Source organism: Nylanderia fulva, unplaced genomic scaffold, assembly GCF_048542155.1.
Source record: "Nylanderia fulva isolate GAGA-0341 unplaced genomic scaffold, ASM4854215v1 Scaffold10, whole genome shotgun sequence".
NCBI lineage: Eukaryota > Metazoa > Arthropoda > Insecta > Hymenoptera > Formicidae > Nylanderia > Nylanderia fulva.
The window spans coordinates 2,931,217-2,950,079 of record NW_028189193.1 but is presented as its reverse complement, the minus strand read 5'-3'; the positions used below and the strand labels follow the sequence as shown (position 1 = coordinate 2,950,079).

Sequence of the window (18,863 nt, the reverse complement as noted above, 5' to 3'; positions counted from 1 at the left end):
TCCGTTTGCCGGAAACATTAGTTCGGAATAAAAAAGTGTTCCCGCAGAGAAAACGCGCTGTCCGATATCTTCGTTAACGTTATTTTATAGTTCTCTGATTGACGGCAGTTCTACTAACGATCCACTAACGTCATTATCGACGTCCTATAACGTTTCACTGCCTGCGATGTGCTCGCTCAATCGACGTGAAACATGTTCCTCATCATTGATTTATTAATCGATATTTGGAGAAACGAAAAGTATATAAAATATAAAGGTTAATACATTCGATTAATTCGATACATCTCTTGTTTCTGCCTGAGCATCGGATATCACGGATTTTAATTACACGACGTTTAATTGCAAGCCAGATAGACTTTAAACAACACGATTCTCGAGCTCGGCGAATCCGTCGAAAGTTTCTGCCGGTTGTTAATTCCACGGTAAATTTAGACCCTCGCATAAGCTTTCTCTCCGACCTTTACGATATAGAATCACCAAGCAGACAGGGCGCGCCTTTAAGCGCGTCCCTTCGGAGGGCCTTCAAAACTCTACGCATTCTATTCATCCGCGACCCTCTTTCAGGCCGTGACGCGTGTGTAGAGATAAGAGTGCTAGACTTTGATAGCGAGCTGTCTCACGCACAAAGAGTCTGAAAACTCTGCGAACATGGCTGACTTTGTCAGGAGTACTATGTCATCATTCCGCGCGCATTTTTGAACAAGAGGCTTATTCGAGTTAAAACTTGAATCATTAAATTTTATGTCTTGAAAAAGTTAACAGGGCGACAGAGAAAACAGCAGATTCGTTTGACACAGTCACCTTCATTCTCTCTCATCGACTGTATTTTTAGATAAATTCGCGAGGCAATATTACAATCGAGGTCCTTTTTTTCGAGTGATAATATTCCGTGGGATTGTACAGCAGTGATATTACGCTTTGTACCGACATGCATCAAAGCGAATAATTATATTTGAATAATTCAAACAACTTTTAGAAGCGTTAATTTGCAATATGAATGTTTAATATAATGAAGAGCGTTGAAAATATTCGGAAAGCTTTTGAAATTCAACTAAAACTCTCGTCAAATTTGAATAAAATTTTTCTCCCGAAGAGAGTGAAGAGAATGTCACCTTTCCGGATTCAAAATAACTAATATAAAAATAATGACCTCATTTAATATGAATAATTAATAAATGTACTGAAAAATAATTATATTAAATTATTAATAATTATATTATGCACATTCTCAAAATAATAAATGTATAAATGCTATATATATATATATATACACGTAAAAAATTTCACGGTATTTCCACGCTTGAGAACATGTGAAAACGTGATGCTATCTTTATCTCGCATTGTCGATGTTATTTTTTTTCCAGTCGAACGCTTTCTTCTCTCTCACTACGCTAAAAAATAATCCGCTCTATGGATTGCTCGAAGCCGGTTAGTAAAGCCTGTGCTGTCACGCTTCGCGCGAAATCACGTTTCTCTTCATCATGGTGAAAATATTATTGATAAAAAAGGGATGGGAATTGACGATTGATACGTACACCCCCGACGGGAAAAACTAAACGTCCCCTCGATTGTCAATTTTTACGTACACAATTTGACTTGTTGATTTAGTCCATAAAATGAAATTGTACGATTTTCACACAGAATCATGTAGGTACATTCAAACTCGTTGCAATTCTCTTTTATTGATATATCGTGTTGATTATTGTTAAACAATTTAACAATTCAGATTTTTCGACGATCTGACATAACGTAACTTTTGATTTTTAAATGTTTCTTAATTGTCTCCATTAATCATTATTATATCGGCAATTATGATGGATAATAAAGATTCGTAAAGAAAATTATTATACGTGTATCGTATAAAATATTATGCGCGCATCAAAGATGTCGTAATAATTTTGTAGGATTTTGAAAGCGTCGTAAAAAACGTTCAGAAGAGTATTTTGATTTTCGAGACAATGATGATGACATAACAACTTTATTATAGCTTTAACCATGATCTATATCTGTGTACGACTATCTTCTTCGATAATTATTTACGACACGGTATTTACAACGATAATAAACGAGATCGTAGCAGTCATAAAATTCTAGGCCATGCGCGATTACGGCTATTTTCTTCATTTTTCCTTCCTTGCTTGGTTATAATGCATCACAAAATATCCCGTTATGTTGCATAGCCCCGTTTATGCAACACCTTTCACCGGTGTTATCAGGCAAATCACCTTCTTGCTCGCTGTCTTTGGATGATCTATGAACTGCATTGTATATCCACGGTATTGTGAAGGCTGATTTAATTTCTTTGATGCGTGAGATAACATAAACTTTTATACTGTCACGATTTTTCTACGTATTATTATGTATATTGACTTTGTCAAAGAGAAATCACTATTACGGTGCTACCCGACATTCAGCAGAAACTTTAAATAAATTTTGTAACTAAGGATTAAGAGAACAATAAAGATTTTATACACTTTTCGAGAGAAGGAAAATAGAAACGCGCAGTTTAAAATCTTTCGTAAGATATAAAAATTACACGCTACTTATTTATTCACGCAAAGTTAACGTAGGAAGCAGTCGTTATCAAAGTTTTATCGCCAGGGGATATTATTAAATCGTTTATACGCTATTTACTTACATGATATAAAGTATAATATTCAGATAAAAAGTATGCGGTGAAAATTTTTCAGAAAGGATAAAGCTCGACTTTTTAATTTCAAGCGTCAATTAAAAAAGATAATTCGTACTGTAAACGATGTAAAGTGGTGAACAAAGCGTAGATATATATATATATATATATATATATATATATATATATATACAGGGTGTCCGGTAACTAACGGACCAATGATTAAGGGCGGATTCTCTGGCCAATTTGGAGACGATTTTTCCTTAGCAAAAATGTTGAGAAGTCAATAATTTTCGAGTTATAAGCGATTGAAAGAAATGGGTTTTTTGAAAACTAAACGTTTTGGAGTTAACAGTCTAACATAATTACAGTCTTCAGTTAATTTCAGATGGAGTTTACTATAATAAAATTTTAATTTAAGGCTTAGTTATAAAGATACATAATGACAAATATTTGAAAGTTGTAAAAAATGATGACCTTTTTCGACATTTTTGCTGAGGAAAAATCGTTCCCAAATTGACCAAAGAATCCACTTGTAATCGTTGATCCGTTAGTTACCGGACACCCTGTATATATATATATATATATATATATATATATATATATATAATTATGAAAATGTGTATACATATTAAACAGAAGCGCGAAGCATATAAGTAGTGACACAGCTAGCTCGCAGTTTGCAGGGGTTAGTCGGGTGGGATAAAAGGCGAGGAACGAGTAATCTCGCGGCGCGACGTGCTCCTTAAAGGGAACGAGCTATTAGTAAGGCGGCTCATCCGCTGTTTAGGACGACGACGTCCATTTCTTGGGACGGAGCTCCTGAACTTTGACGAGCGTCCGCAAGATATTAAACCGAAGCCAAACTCTAACTTCCTTACTCGCCCCGAGACCGGCTGGCGCAGTTCGTTGGTTAGTTAATTACTTAGGTTCCAGACACGGGAGATAGAGATTCTATAAGGGGTCTTCCCCCATAATGCGTATACATAATGCTGTATGACGCTTCTGTTTCCATTCCGCCGTCTGAGGAGGAAGCAGTTCCATGCTCGAGCAATAACATCGCGCGCGAAAGTTCGTTCAAGGAAATGAAATCTATTCGAGTGGACTTCTATGCGACTGGCTAACTACAACTATTCTCTCTCTCTCTCTCTCTCTTTCTCCTCTGTTCCATTCCGCGTTCCCTTTGCTACCCTAGCGAGGTTTCTCCTTCTTTGTGCAAGAGCCCATCCACCCTTCTTCTTTATCCCCAACCGTTGGCGCCGCTTCTCGGCAATTTCACGCAAAAGCTTGGAAACTCCGCGGCACTTTGTGCTCCATTGTTTGACTTGTGCTCTAACTATCCGCTCGTAGAATCAACCTAATATTTTACTTCGAGAACGAACAACCCGTCTCGTATGATGGAGGACTATTGGAAAGTACTTGTACCCGATTGACCCTCTCTTTCTTCCTTCAGGCGTTTCTTATGAAGCCACGGTGCACAACTCTGTCTCCTTCCTTCATCATCTCTTTCACGCTTTCCTCTCGCCTTCGCTTCGTTTCTCTCGCTGACGAGCACGCCGCACTTAGCGTTACATTCGCAGAAACCTCATCTCTGTCTGTCCGAGCTTCTGCGGATCTTCGATCTAAAAAGTTTCGACCTGGCCGCGCGTCCGAGGTGATTCGACGTGGTTTTACAGTTGGTTTCTTACGTGGGTGATATCCAAAGTAATCAGAGTATAATTGCTCCTATCTCTGCGGGCGGTGGATCTTGCCTCGCGCTGTAACTTGCGCTAACAATTCGCTCGTATTACGGGCAAGGAAATACGTTTCCGTGCGCGATAACGATTTCTCGGAAGATTAACGACCGACTCTCCCGCGAAGAACTTTATTTCCACGATCCGTAATAAAAAAATCACGCGGCTCTAGGTAGGTACGCCGACGAGGTACTTTTTCGTCGAATGCAGCCGCGTTGAAAAATCGACGCGAGGTAAAAATCGCGTAACTTTTCACTCGCGCCGAACTCGCTGTTACTTGCCGTTTAAATCCATTAGGACGTCGCGAAATCGTCGGCGGATAAAATCTTAGCGCGCGTAGGATAAAACGACGTCGGAGGAAAAAGCGTCGGGGAGATGAAGGAGGGAAGAGACGCTTTGAAAATGGTGCTGCCGATTATACTGTCGCTTCTAGAAAACGTCTCCCTTCTACGACAACTGCTGCCGCTGCTGCTCTTCCATTCGAACGGAATCTTGTCATTCCGAAGCGACGATTGCCGCGTCAAACTTCGAGCGGCACTCTTCAACGTTCCTATCTGGAACACTTTCCGCGATCCGGACCAACTTCCTACAGCGCGAATTCCACATGATGGGATGAGGTAGGAGGGAGTGGGCGACGACGGTTCTAAAGAACTTGGAGAGCGCGCTGAATCGATTAAATGGCATTCCGAGCTACGAAACTTTTCTCTCTCTCGCGAACTCTTCTTCCAGAATTCATGGTTCACTCGGCATTCCGCCTGGATTATGTTCAGACTGCCGGAGATCACCCGAGATTTGTCCCGCCGCAATATTATCCTTCCTCTTTTCGCTCCCCGTGTACGCACCAGCCACGAGAAATATTATTAATCCCGTCGCCGAAAGTGCATTAAAAGTACCAACGGTTTTAATTAATTCAGCCGGTCTCGCTCAAAGAGGCCAAAGAGACCAATGGAAGTGCCAATCACCGACGTGTTCGTTAAAGAGTTCGCGTAATAATTAATTTACTTGCTGCAACGAACGGAATCGCCGGCGCTAATAAACTCCGTTTAGGCGACAGAATCTATTAACCTACGTTTTCAATAATTAGTGTATAATTATTGAATGCTATGTTACTGCATTAATTATCGAAAGCGTGGTTAATAGATTCTGTGCAGAGAGATCCTACAGTGATTAATTATTGACTCCTCGAACTTGTAAATTATCGTTATCGTTATAAAACCCGGGTAATATATTAATTGACGTATTTATGTACCTTCGATCACGCGAATCGCAGAAAAGTTAAATGTCGCGATAGGAAACAGATCTCTGTAAAATGTATTCCGTAAAAGACGCTCGAGTCTTCCGAGATTTCTTGAAGAAAACAAATACTTCTCTCGCGCTGAAAGGATAGTTAACCTCGTCACGAGCCCTGATTTCGGCCAGGAATCGCCACCCTGAAGGTGTCCTCCGGCGCAATTCCACGGGGATCGAATGTACGAGACGGTCGAACAAAAAGTCAGCTGTCCCTCGTCGATGCTGATAGATTCCTGATGTGTTCCCGGGATAGAAGTTTTTGCGACGTTCACTCGAAACCTCTCTCGCATCGAGGTCGCCGGCACGGAAGAGATAAGAAGTCAATGTATAGATACACAGCGCCCAAAAATTATATCCGTGATGGAAAACTCGGTAAAGGGTGCTCGTTCAACAGCAGCAGCAACCCCTTCTTGTCGATCTTTCATATCGCGGCGCGCCACATGGCGACGATATAAAAACGACGTATATGAGATTACATACGATTTATCGTGTTATTTTATTTAATAGCTGTCTACCTCGATATGATATAAGCTTTATATAATCTTATATATCGATATATGTGAGAATAGTGTCGCGCAGTTGTTATTGGAGTAATAAAACGCTGCTCGCGTCTTCATTGTGCGTTTACTATATTCTTCATTTTTCATATACGTTACATTCGGTGCATCATAATTGTAACGGATATTACCCCAATTGTTTTCAAAGGACGTATATTAGTTCGGGGGTTATCTCAGCGAAACATTTCTCATCTCCGCCGACGTGGTCCTGATGATCTAACTCTTGATTCCTAACGTAGCACGTAACATCACGCGTTGCAGCTCGTTCGATTAATGATCCTCACGTTATCGCGATAAACCTTCATCCTCATAGCGGGAATAATGTTTCCATGTTCGAACAGCGGGGAATTTCGTTTAGTTGCGCAATGTAAAAGCATCCACGTCTAAGTGGATCACCGTTTTCATCGATCGAACAAATGGACTTACAAGTTCGTTTACTTGCCGATCATTTCGCTGGTTTATTGTTCCTAGGGTAACGAGCGTGTATGAGGGTTTATGGTTGCTCGAAGCAACGACTACAACGCCCGAGGTGATCCCATAAAAGAGACTTAAAGCCCGAGTGGATCATGTTTCTCGTTGCACGAAGCACGTACTTTTTCGAGCCAAATTGGCTTAACTCTTCCTTCTGCGTGTCATACGGTTTTATGAGAAAACCATCGTATACAATATCTACCTACGTTTCGAAAGTATCGCCAACAATCTCGGTTTACGGTCTCGGAGCAGATTGACAATCCTGCGATACCGTCTACAAGATTATCATTATTACAAGAACGTATGTGTTATAGATATGCAAGAGCTTTACATTTTTTTTTTAAATATATTTTAAGAAACTCTCCAGATTTTATCCTAGAGAATATAAAATATATTGAATAATTTTTTTTCATTTATATCATTTTCTATCGTACACCGAAAAAAAATTTGTCGACTCGACTAAACCTTTCAACTAAATATTATATTTCGTTAATTGAACATATAAAAATATTTAAATTAAATGTAACATATTAAATCTACCAAAATATATATCTGACTTAAATGCTAATATATATGTTCAATTAAAAACGTAGTAATTTAGTTGAAAGGTTTTGTCAAGTTAATAAGTATTTTATTCAGCGTACTTTTCGAAGAGCGCGTTCGCTGCAGAAAGCCGCAATAAACGCAGCTAGATTATGAAGCTAAATTAAGAATAAACGCCTTGCTCGACGCGTAACGAAGACATCGCCCGGACTTGATTCAGCAGCATCGTTGATTCTTAATACACGCCACAGTGCCCATTGTCGCCATTTTCCTGGCGATTAACCCGCTCGCTGGTCTCGCCTTCATACAAATTCCCTCGTCCCCGCAGCCTAGGCTATTTTTCTCGCCTAATGTACGCTCGCATTAGCGTCACGGAGTCGCTTTCTCTCTCTCTCTCTCTCACCCTCCTCTTTCTTTTTTTACGAGAAGGAAAATTATAATTTCCCTGAGAAAAGTCGGCTATCTGAATTTACTACCTCGTGATACATCGCACTCATCCTACGGAAAATTCCCTTTTCCTCCTCTTTCCCGCACTCGCTCCGCTTTGTATATATCCGCGTCCCTATTCTCGTTTATATCTGCGAGCATTTCCCGCCACCGTCACACTTTCTTGATTGCGCGGGTCGCGGATACTTACGATAAAGTATGAATGTGTCGAGGAGCGCGACCGCGAGATTATTTCTGTACATATCGCACCCGGCGGGACTCGCCTCTCTCAGGAAACAATGATAAATGCTCGAGCTTCTTCCCTGCCGAATATAAATTCGTCGTTCGAAAAAAAACAAAAAAACTGATGAGACGAAATTAAAATAAAAAAAATACCAATAAAAACACGTGCAATCTATGTTACATACAGATCGCGAATCTTAAGAAATCGTTGATTCTTTCATCTCGTCGAGACGCCTCGGTACGGAAAATGCGGCTAATAGAGTTCACCGGGTGGCCGTAATTGCTTCGCACTTGAAATATGACGAGGCCCACGATTGATTCTATTAAACCGCGACGCGATTTCGACGCTAATTTAGCATGGCGGACAGTCAGTCCGGTAGGCAAAAGCGGCTTCAGGCGCCGAGCCGACTGAACTTCGCGATCGTCGTCGGCGGCGATTAATCCGTTTTACGGGACTAGGTCCGTAACTTCTCCGCTTTCGAGGGATATTATTGCCTAATGCGGATCATCGAGCTTTACCGTGCGCCTCGCATTATGCTCGTTCCGCTTCGCGACGCGTCCTCCTCTCCGCCTGTAAATCATAGGCCTGCCTCGCCGTTTAAACCACCTACACATTTCAGTAGTAACAGCGCGTCGTTGCCAGCCGCCGCCAGCCGGCATAGTGGTAGTGGAGCCGTTAGTTTGTCTGGAACTACGAGTATCGTAATCGACCAATTAAATTAGGTTGCCGACGTGCATTTGTACGTCAACGTCCGGTGGAATGCCCGTAATTGGGGGTTAACGTGCTCGCGCATATATAACGCCGCCCCGATGTAATTAGGGTGTTTTCGCTACTGCTGTGTTGTGCGAGAGCGCGCTCGCGAACGCGTCGAGAAAGCTACGACAATCGCGCCTCGTCGACGACGCGCTTTGCCTCGCGTTCCAAACACAACGCCGATAATTATTCTACTTTATTCCGTTAACCGCGCGCGTATCGCATCACACGGTCTTAACGTAATCGCGCGGGAGACCCTAATTACCAAAAGCACACTGTAAAAAAATATGTAATATATTACACAAAAATATGTAAAATTACATAAATAATAAGTGTAAAATTACACGATAAATAATAGAAATGATTACCTTTTCATTATTTATCTCATGTAATTTTACATTTATTATTTATGTAATTTTACAAAATTTTTTTACAGTGCACGCTGCCTCGGGTGATCTGTAAAAAGACTCTTCGCGCGTTTATAAAACCGTATAGATGACAGATGAGAATAAATCTCCTACGAATATATTTTACCAAAATTAAATAACTCCGAAATTAGTGTATCAACAATAATTTGGTCTTGCAGCGCATATACTTTTCACTTTAATTCAATTTTCGATTCAGTGCATTGTAACGAAAGATCACCAGCTTGAAACTTGGAATTTTCCTCGAAAGAGCGTCTCAGTTTCGTATAACGAGAAATTATTACCAGCCGCAACCGATGAACTACTTATGCGACTCGCAACTTTGGGAGCGTGCATTTAACGCGCAGACAACCATGATGGAAAACACATACAGCGTAGACGACGCGGTGGTGATCCTATGGTGTAAGACTCTGAGAGCCGGAACCGGAATCAAAACCGGTGCAAAATCTCTCGCCTACGGTTCACGGCGTACCGTATCGACGTTCTACGGAGAATCGCGGCAACACGCACAATGTGGCGCGCACTATAAACTCTCTCTCTCTCTCTCTACCGTTACACTATATTAATTCGGTACCTAGGCGCGGCGCAAGTTTATACCGCCGGGTAAATAACGCCTCGATATTCGACTCGTGATGCGAGCGTGTGCGTTGTACGAAGAGGCTTTTGTCGTCTCTGAGGAACTGGGTCGCGCGAGATTAGTTTGCGAGAAAAAATTCAAGCATCGATAGATACACAGATGCACTCTCGACCTTTCGTTCAGAAATCGTTATTATATCCGTCGCGACTAAATCGCATTTAATATCGTATAATAGTGTTATCGATGTAACTCGATATCGCGGAGAATATCAAAGCGAATTACTTTATCTTCGGTCTAACGATTTTCGTGTCTCTTCCTCGCGTTTTCCTACACTTTTCGTTTCTCACGATTCCACACAGAATTTCCGAGAACAACCGCAAAAGGTATATACCGTTTTATTTCCCATCGGAATTCTAATTCGATACATCTCATTTATCGTGCGCGATTTGTATCTGTTTTTGCTGACTAAACGCGCGAAAATTGTAAAACAATCATTCATATCTATCATATCGGGAAATTAATTAATTATATATTTTGCACTGACCCCATTGTGTCTCCTATTGATTACAGATTGTTGTATACATTTCATACATTTGCAACATTATTAGTGTATTGCTTCTAACTACCTATCTACAATACACAGATTTATACCCGGTCAAACACGATCAGCAGAGTCATTGCAATTTCGCAGTAGTTATTGCGCTGTATAATCAGCCAGTAGTCACGCTAGTTCATCTATATCAGTCAGCGTTAATAAATAATAGCATACGTTAATTAAAAATCAAATAGGTCAAATAGGTCCGTTAATTAGTACTATAATTTTAGAGATCTAGAATTGAATAATTTAAATAAAAGGCTGATAATAATAGAGTGACATTTAAAACTAGGTCAATTGTCAATTTTACTGAATTGCAGACGCGTAACATGAAATATCTACATCTTATTGGAACGTAATCGCAAATATCAATGTTGGTACACGCGACTAATTTTAATTAATAAATTTACGATTTTTTAATGAGTCGTTTCTATCTTTAATTCCACAGTTTTAATATATCTCCATCTAATTTGATGGTACATAAAGCGTCTAATTCATTCGGCGGATCGTTCCGAGAGACGTAGCCTCATTGTCCCGCAGTTAATTGCACGGTAATTACGAAGCGATGCTCAAGAGAAGATCAAGACGGGTTGTTTTATTTCCGCTCTGACGATCTCTGTGTTTCCCTTGTTACATCGCTCGCTCCTCATTTTTTCGGCCTTTTTACGGTTCTTCGAGAATCGTCGCCGAGAATATATGTAAACGCTTTATTTCCCATCGGAGAATTGCGATATAATATGTCTATAATTGCCGTTAGCATTAAACTTTTCATCTCGGATTACTTCAATACTCATGCTCATTAAGCATTTTGAGAGAGACAATTAATTTTTTTTATTTCTTTATGTGCTTTTATGTCGTTTCGAGAGAGGAAAACTGTACAATACAAATACGATACGCGAAATTAAATCTAGTTAAAACCATAATTTTAACGATAGCTGCATAGAAAGCGTCTCTTAAAATATTTTAATTGAAATTATATTGTCATCTTATATTACGTTTATTTATACTTTATTAGCATGTTATGGATACATAGTAATTTTTGTCGTTCATTGCGCCTCGTGTTTTATGCCTTGTATATTTTTTTATGACCACATTTTTTTTCTTAGACCAGTATAAAAATTTTATGCCTCACCTACTTTTACGTCTCCATCCTAAAGTAACGCCATAACGCTAAATTCTGGCAAATTTTGCCGATGAGTAGATATACTCATACTTGGATATTTCGTGTCTTTGATCATATACCATAATCTCGCAAGCTCCGATCATCCCCTTCGAGCGACTGAATTAAGCACTTTAAATGCAATCGAATCGAACTACGTCAAATAATCGTCAATCCCCGCGTCCAAACATCCAAAACATATTAATACGTGTTTTAAAATAATAACCCTCCCCCCGTCGAATTCGTGACCGAGCAAATCGTGATGACAACTGCTGTATAATTTCCATGACAAAATTTTGAAGATTGGCGTTGTTGCGAATTTTTGTGAATATCGGTAAACCGTCGCGTTTTATTTCATTTGTACGACATTGATATAATCGATATATCGTCGCATGCAAAATCTCGCGTAATCTCGTTATGCCAATAAAACCATAAAAATATGTTAAATTCTACTTTTATCCATGTTACGAATTCTATCGTATAACATAAGCTAATTAAAAAATCATCCAATCAGCAAACAAGTATTTGGCTATGTTTGCATTTAATTAAATTTACTGCGACGATAACATTTCGTTATACTGTTGTCGCTTATTTACTAAATATATATGCACACGAACGAAATTAAAAAAAAAAACAAACAAAATGATATATATGTATATATAAATGATGGTATGCTAATTAACGTGATGGTGAAAATTCCAAAAAAATGTGATCTGATTTTAATGTGATTTGAGACTTAAAAAAAAAATATATATATATTTTACTTTATAATAATAAGATGCATCGCATTCTTGTAAGTTGAGCAATTTGTTGAGCGATTTGGAAGCGCGAAGCGAGAATGCATATTCAATAAAAGACAACAGAAGCGATCAGGGCTTTTCTCCGCAATTATCAAAACGGTATATGGGCTGATAGAGCCATTCATCCTGTGCCAAAGCCTCGCTTAGTTTCTGCGTTCACACACGCGCATGTCGGCACGACTCAAATCGGCTTGTGTACTCGTAAGCTCCAGAGCACGTAACCGGCCAATGCGCTCGGAGAGGAAAATTGCGAACGGGACGTGACAACGGCTTTTTTTTTTCGCGACAAGAGATCGCGTAGTTGCAGCAGCGAACCAACCGGTTGGTTCGCTGGTGAGATACGAACAAACAAGCGCTAACGACAAAAAACAAAGGCCGTTGAGTTCTGGTGGAGGAAAACCCCCGTGGATATCACATTTGGTCGTCACAATCTTTTCTCTGTCATTTTTTTGCGCGGACCGGAAATTCCGAAAATTTACTCATACGAGATCGTTCGTTAATACTGCGTCGAGAGCGCCGACATATATACATTATACATTTTGTAGATTTTATTTCATAAAATATGTAAGCTAAATACAATTTTGTACGATGTAGCTTTAATCTCTGGAATATAAAATGTCTTTTGTATATAAAAAAAATAAAAATAAAAAACCTGTCGCGTATGTCAAAGCAAAATTGGCGCAAAGCTAAATCTCCGGCTGTTGTCGATAGAAATAATCCAATTAATGTCCAATATCATTTATGCGAATTGCAGCCCGCGTCTCCTTGTCCAGTGAGCGAAGGGAAAGATGAATTTAAAAACTCGGTCACGCAGCAGTTAGTCGCACGATTTAATGAAACTCTTGCAATATGTAGAGTGGTACCTGGTCACAGGAAAAAGGAGGGTGTCTGTGGGTGGAGGGAAAATTACCGTCGTGACGAAGTGGCCATTAATAACGCAAAATGGTCCCGCGACGCTTCATTACTTTCATCCCTTTTTTTAAATTAGCACTCAAGAAAAAATGTTAGACGGTTGCTACGTTCTTTGAATTAAACCTCTATATACGATTTTAATTAGAACAAACAATATAATGGATGCCTTGATTATTTGTTTCTGTCGTTTTGTTGAAAAGACAAGCTAAACAACTTGATGAATATGAGAGTAATGACGAAATAAAAGTTATCTTAAATTTAAATTAAAATTTATTCATCAAAAAGAAAATAAATATATGTCTTACTATTTTTACAAGACAAACCAATATTTCTTCGATAATAAAATGTTCGATTTTGAAACTGACTCGATGAAAATTTTAATGGATAAGGAAAATACATATATATTGTAAAAATACTTAATAATATATTAATTATAGATAAATTAAGTTGATTATTAATTTTGCCACCGAATTAGAATAGCATACTAGAAATAAATTTATTGAAAAGACGTATTATTTCGGATTACACAGAGAGAATATCCAGAATTCAGATCGCATCGTAAAATCTGGAGAAATGAATATTAATTTCGCGATATTTTCGTGATGATGAAGAGAGTGTACGGAAATTGACCCGCGGGCGCAAACCGCGTGACAGCTTCGAAACTAGTTTCGTGGCCGTTCTATGTCCCGACGATGGCTGACAACTTTGCGTTATCGTCAGGTATGCGTTATGCGTGAAATTTGAGATTTCTCATTTAACTTTCGTTTAATTATTATTACGATGGGGCCATTAGAGGCCGCCGTTATAACGGTACATATGGCGGAGGAAAATGTTTCACTTTGGGCAAAAACCGACAGAGTTATATATTAACTAGGGCTCGGTACATTGGTCCGAGTGTATCGTTAAATTTATGCAAATAATTATCGTTAATATTAAACGGTAGCACGCTATGCGAGGCGTATTGTTCACGCTCTGTTAAATAATACCTGATGTGAATGTAGGTATTTTCGAGATTACCTTTAGATCCGGAGTTTCTTAACCTTCCAGCCTCACCAGCATCATTTTCATATTTCACGACCGCCTTCTAATGTCTGCAACAAAAATTTAAGACAGAATTAAAATTAACTCTTACGGAAAATTTTTATTTCTTTTACTTTTATCGTCTGCTTTTTGCCAAACGGATACATATTTTTAACAATTAGGAAATTTGATTCTTATACTTTAAAACTAATTAATGTTTTTATATTTTTGTTCAGTCATGTGCATGCTAGGCAAATGTACATTCAAATCTGTACATTATTGCTTTAGGTACCTATATATTTCGCTTTTAGGAATAATGTACACTCTGCATTCCAGATTACTACTGTTTATATCAGTATAATTGCAAAATTAATAATTTAACTTTATATCAGTATTTATGTTAAATTCTCCATATTTTTATAGCTTAATAATTATTTTTTTCTTCCACAAAAATGGAAATATCAGTGCTTCTATTCGAGGCACAAATTTCTCAAAAAAGATATTTTATCATACATTAACATGAATAAATGACATCTCTATATATATATGTATACGAGTATAATGAATCTCATAATTAATTCTAAAATCTTTCGTATTATTTTTTATAGAAAAAAAGATTTTTAATATAACTTTACCATCATTAAACGCGCGATGTAGGTCGAACGGATTGACATTTAATTATAACCGTTCGCTACGTCTTTTCTCGTAAGAAATACAAAATATATAGATATAAAATTTCAAGTCAAGACAACCGTGCGGCAAGAAAAAAAAGCGTATTGGAATACTTGAGGCATTAAATTTCAAGTTCTCTCGAGCGCATTCAGCAGCTTGTGACTTTTGCGTTTGTGCATAACGTATAATACTCAATTTAACGACGTGTTTCTTCGTGACAGAGCGTTGTCACACACGCTTTCGGACATTTCTGTACCGCGGCTGTCGGCCGCATTGTCCGCTCGGGATCAAAGCCGGACCGACCGCAGAACGAGAAAGAGAGAGGCAGCAAAAGAGAAACAGAAATTGAGAGACAGAGAGAGAGAGAGTCGACGATATCGAGAGGGAGTACCGCAACCGTAGCATAACACGTAATGCAAATACGACCCCGCTGACGTATGCGCTGACGTAGGTGAGGCGCAGTGTCGCGAGCGCGCGTTTCACGGGCACGGATCGCTGATGTCGGTGCACCGCAGAAGCCGTGACCGGGAAGGTTGGAAAATGAGAGGCGACCGTTGGCGAAAGAGAGGAACGAGTCCGACTGTTGTGCAGCCGTCAGCGCTGAGAATGGCAAGTGAGTTCCAGCGGGCTCTTTCCGCCCGCTGCGGTGCGGCCCGTGAGTGGCTTCCGGAGTGACAGAAATCTTCTCCCGTCCTGTCCTCCTCCGCCTCGTCCGCATTTGAATCGCAAATCCCCGCGTCGTCATTGTTGGTCTGGCCAACTCCGCGGAACGAGCGCGAAACGCATCATCCGCGAGGTATAAGCGCTCGCTTCTGCTTATTCGTATATGTACGTTCTCTCGAAGGACCTTCGGGGATGGAAAAAGATTTCTTTCAACAGTTTTTCACAAGACGGGTTCTATTCACACTAAGCATTTTATTCTATCCGATTTTAACGAGCCTCAATAGGATCATGCTTGTATTGTACTTGATATACATATGTGGGCATTTTCAAGAAAAATAAATAATTTATCGAAAGACGAAAAATTGTGAACTCGAATTGAATATTTCTTTATCAGTATTAACATTATCTGTATATAATAATCATTAAAATCAAATATGTATAAATTAGAATATTTATTTTACATGTGTATATATATATATATGTACGTATGTAGACACAGATATGTATACACGGTCTGTATCATATATGCGACATGCATATGCGTGATATATGCGATATTATCACACCTGTGCATACATCTATAATGATCAAGCGCGATATAGAAAGCGATCTAATCACGTCTCCAACCGGATATACACGTGTATAGCCCCGGCTTTCGTAATTGGGTATCGATCCCCCGCTAATGCACTGGCGAAATTTCAATTTTGACTTTTTATATGCAAGCGCGTCTCTCCCAACCCTCTCGCGCGCACCGAAATTACCGCCGAGCGATTAAAGCCCGGGTGAATTACGAAAAATTGATGTATGGTATCGTCCAGATGGGTGGACGAGGCGAAGTGGGTTATGCGCAAGCTGTATAGCTATATACCTAATTTTCATGATGATGCTATACGCTCATTCCGCATACCACGCACGGATGTGAAAGCGCGCGCCCGCGCGAATTTTTCCAACATATCTCCCGCTCGAAAATAATGCACGTGCGTGAGCAAGTATGGGGTAGCAGGTGCATCGGCTTCCTCTTTCCTCTTCTCGCATATATATCGCGTAAAGTGCATACAATTTAGTACATACGGTCGAAACGCGCCCGAATACGAATCGCATATAGCTGCATTCGTATTGCATATCCAGAGAGAGAGAGAGAGAGAAACTTCTGTCCCGATCCTGTATATCGGTCTCTCGTATAACGCACGCATGTACAAATCAACGTTTACACAGAGACGGATTCGCGCATAGGGAAGCTTCCACGTGGGACGGTTCGTTATGACTAACGATTCGTATCCGGAGAAAATGTATGATTTTTTACGACAGAGTGCAGTCGGGCCTTCTGCGCGAGCCTATATCCCTTCGATCATCTGTCGCCCTTCTTTCTCTCCTCTACGAAAAGGATGCAGGGAGGCGCAACGAACCGTTGTTCATTCATCTGGTTTTACCGGCGAATGCGCGGTGTTAGCGATTGGTAGCCCCGGCATTGTGATTTGTCGATGCTGTGTGTGGCCGAAACTTTTTTTTCCCCTGTTTCCACAGTTGTGGCAAATATCGATACATTTCACCGGGGTGTCGCCGCGAGAACGGAAATCCCTGGAAAGAGAGCGAGGTAGTAATATACAGCTTTCAGCACTTCCGAAGAATGCAATAAACTCATGGTCGGAATGTGTTTTTTTTTTTTTTAAAGAGAAATTAAAACGTTTTCTGTATACGCAAAACGATAAAAAATTTGGCAATTGAAGAGTAGAAAGATTGCGAAAGACACGTTTCCCTTGGAATTAGTAAAGATAATTAAGCAAAATAAAAAATAGATTTTAAAAGGACCATTTAAACTCGATAATTGATGTATACTATCAGCGATTACAGCCTGTTAATTTTACATCAATTTTGATACGCTATTGCATTTAATGCGTTTACCATTATTTTAATATGATTAATCAAAAATTAATTATTACAGCTAAAATACATAATATTAATATTTGAAAATCAAAATTACACAAGCTACGGTTGAACCGCTCGTCGAGAGAGAAAGAGGGTAATAAACTAAACATGTATAGTCGGAAATTTCGGGAGAAGTGTCTATTAAATAAATAAATAAAATTCGCACACACACATGCAAAGAGTATACGCGTGTATCGCGCTATCTCGCGCGGTTAATCTTAGGTTTAATCTCGGCGCGATATCGCGATGCTGTACATTCCCAACAACAACAACAACACAAATCATCAAAAAGTTTATCGACAATTTTACATACTGCTGCAACGGTTTTCGCTCAAACGCGTCCATTCGGATGTTGCATTTGTCGGAACTGCGGTGAGCCCCGGCGCTATTACCGGGCCTTTTACTCCGTATGTGCGGCTCCGGCGTATAGACAGCAGCAGCGAAGTAGCAAACGCGGTGGGAAATTGTCAGGGAGTGAAAATCTCCCGGATAGAGAGAGAGAGGGTTGCGACGAGCGGAGAAAGAATGGAGAACGGAATTTGAATAATTCAATCGCAGGAGAGTCGGACGCGCGTTAAATAAAATAACGCGGCAAAATGTTGAAATAAAGCTGGCGATGGCTCCCGACGTTGGTCGGTGCAATCGTTTTGGGGAGAGAAGGGGACTCTCTTCTCTCTTTCTCCGCCGCGATCCAATTTTCTCTGCTGCTGCTGCTTGGGGGATTTCGTCCCTGGCTCTTCCTTCCTACCTTCGCCCACGGAGCGAACCCCCTAGTGTCGGGATAAAAAAAGATGCCCCACGGCGATTGGACGGACGTAACGCGCGCGTCCTCAACAGGACTCGGTTCTCGAAAAAATATGCATAAAGTCGAGCGATATATGCGAGTCTTGCGATACTCGCGGTGCATAATATTATATCCATTATTCATCGGGATATGAACGGGACCCATTGAACTTTTCAACAAGTCAATATCCTGATAATTTGATCAATTGTCTTTTTTTTTTTTTTTTTGCAGAAGCTGCGTTGCATGAAATATTATTTAAACATAATATCGTCTGCCTGTGACGACGAGAATGATAAGTGGACCCAGTATTAAATGTCATTTTTGATTTGTAACATCGTTTTTTAGCGAGTCTCTTATTTCAAAATGGCAGTTAGTATTATACACATTATGTAGAGCACATTTTCATTAAATCTCTCTGCGATATTATATTTATAAAACATCAACGACGGTTCTCGTTGAAAGGAATCTCTCATTCATCATTAAGTACTGGAAAAAATGTTTCTCTGCCATTCTCTTATCTCGTTTTATCGCTGGAATTATATTCGAGGTAGAGAATTGCAATATATGTATGTATATTTATATTATCGGACATGTTTTTCCCAAAATATATCTTATCGTTTGTATTTCATTGGGCCACACATTTGCGACCGCATTCTCGCGGCTCGAGAAGATACGATTTCCATT

General features: G+C 39.7%; 1 protein-coding gene and 1 long non-coding RNA gene across 3 annotated transcripts in view; one reads left to right on the top strand and one right to left on the bottom strand.

Moving 5' to 3' along the window:
* Positions 1–18,863, top strand: part of sfl (N-deacetylase and N-sulfotransferase sfl) — a 263,272-nt gene that overhangs the window by 34,604 nt on the left and 209,805 nt on the right. The gene's annotated exons all lie outside the window — the stretch shown is intronic.
* The window catches only part of LOC114936982 (uncharacterized), a 136,987-nt gene that overhangs the window by 14,455 nt on the left and 103,669 nt on the right, over positions 1–18,863 (bottom strand). For both annotated transcript variants that reach the window (XR_014924632.1, XR_014924631.1), the window contains one exon: positions 14,132–14,205. This is a non-coding gene — a long non-coding RNA (uncharacterized LOC114936982). The remainder of the gene's footprint in view (positions 1–14,131; positions 14,206–18,863) is intronic.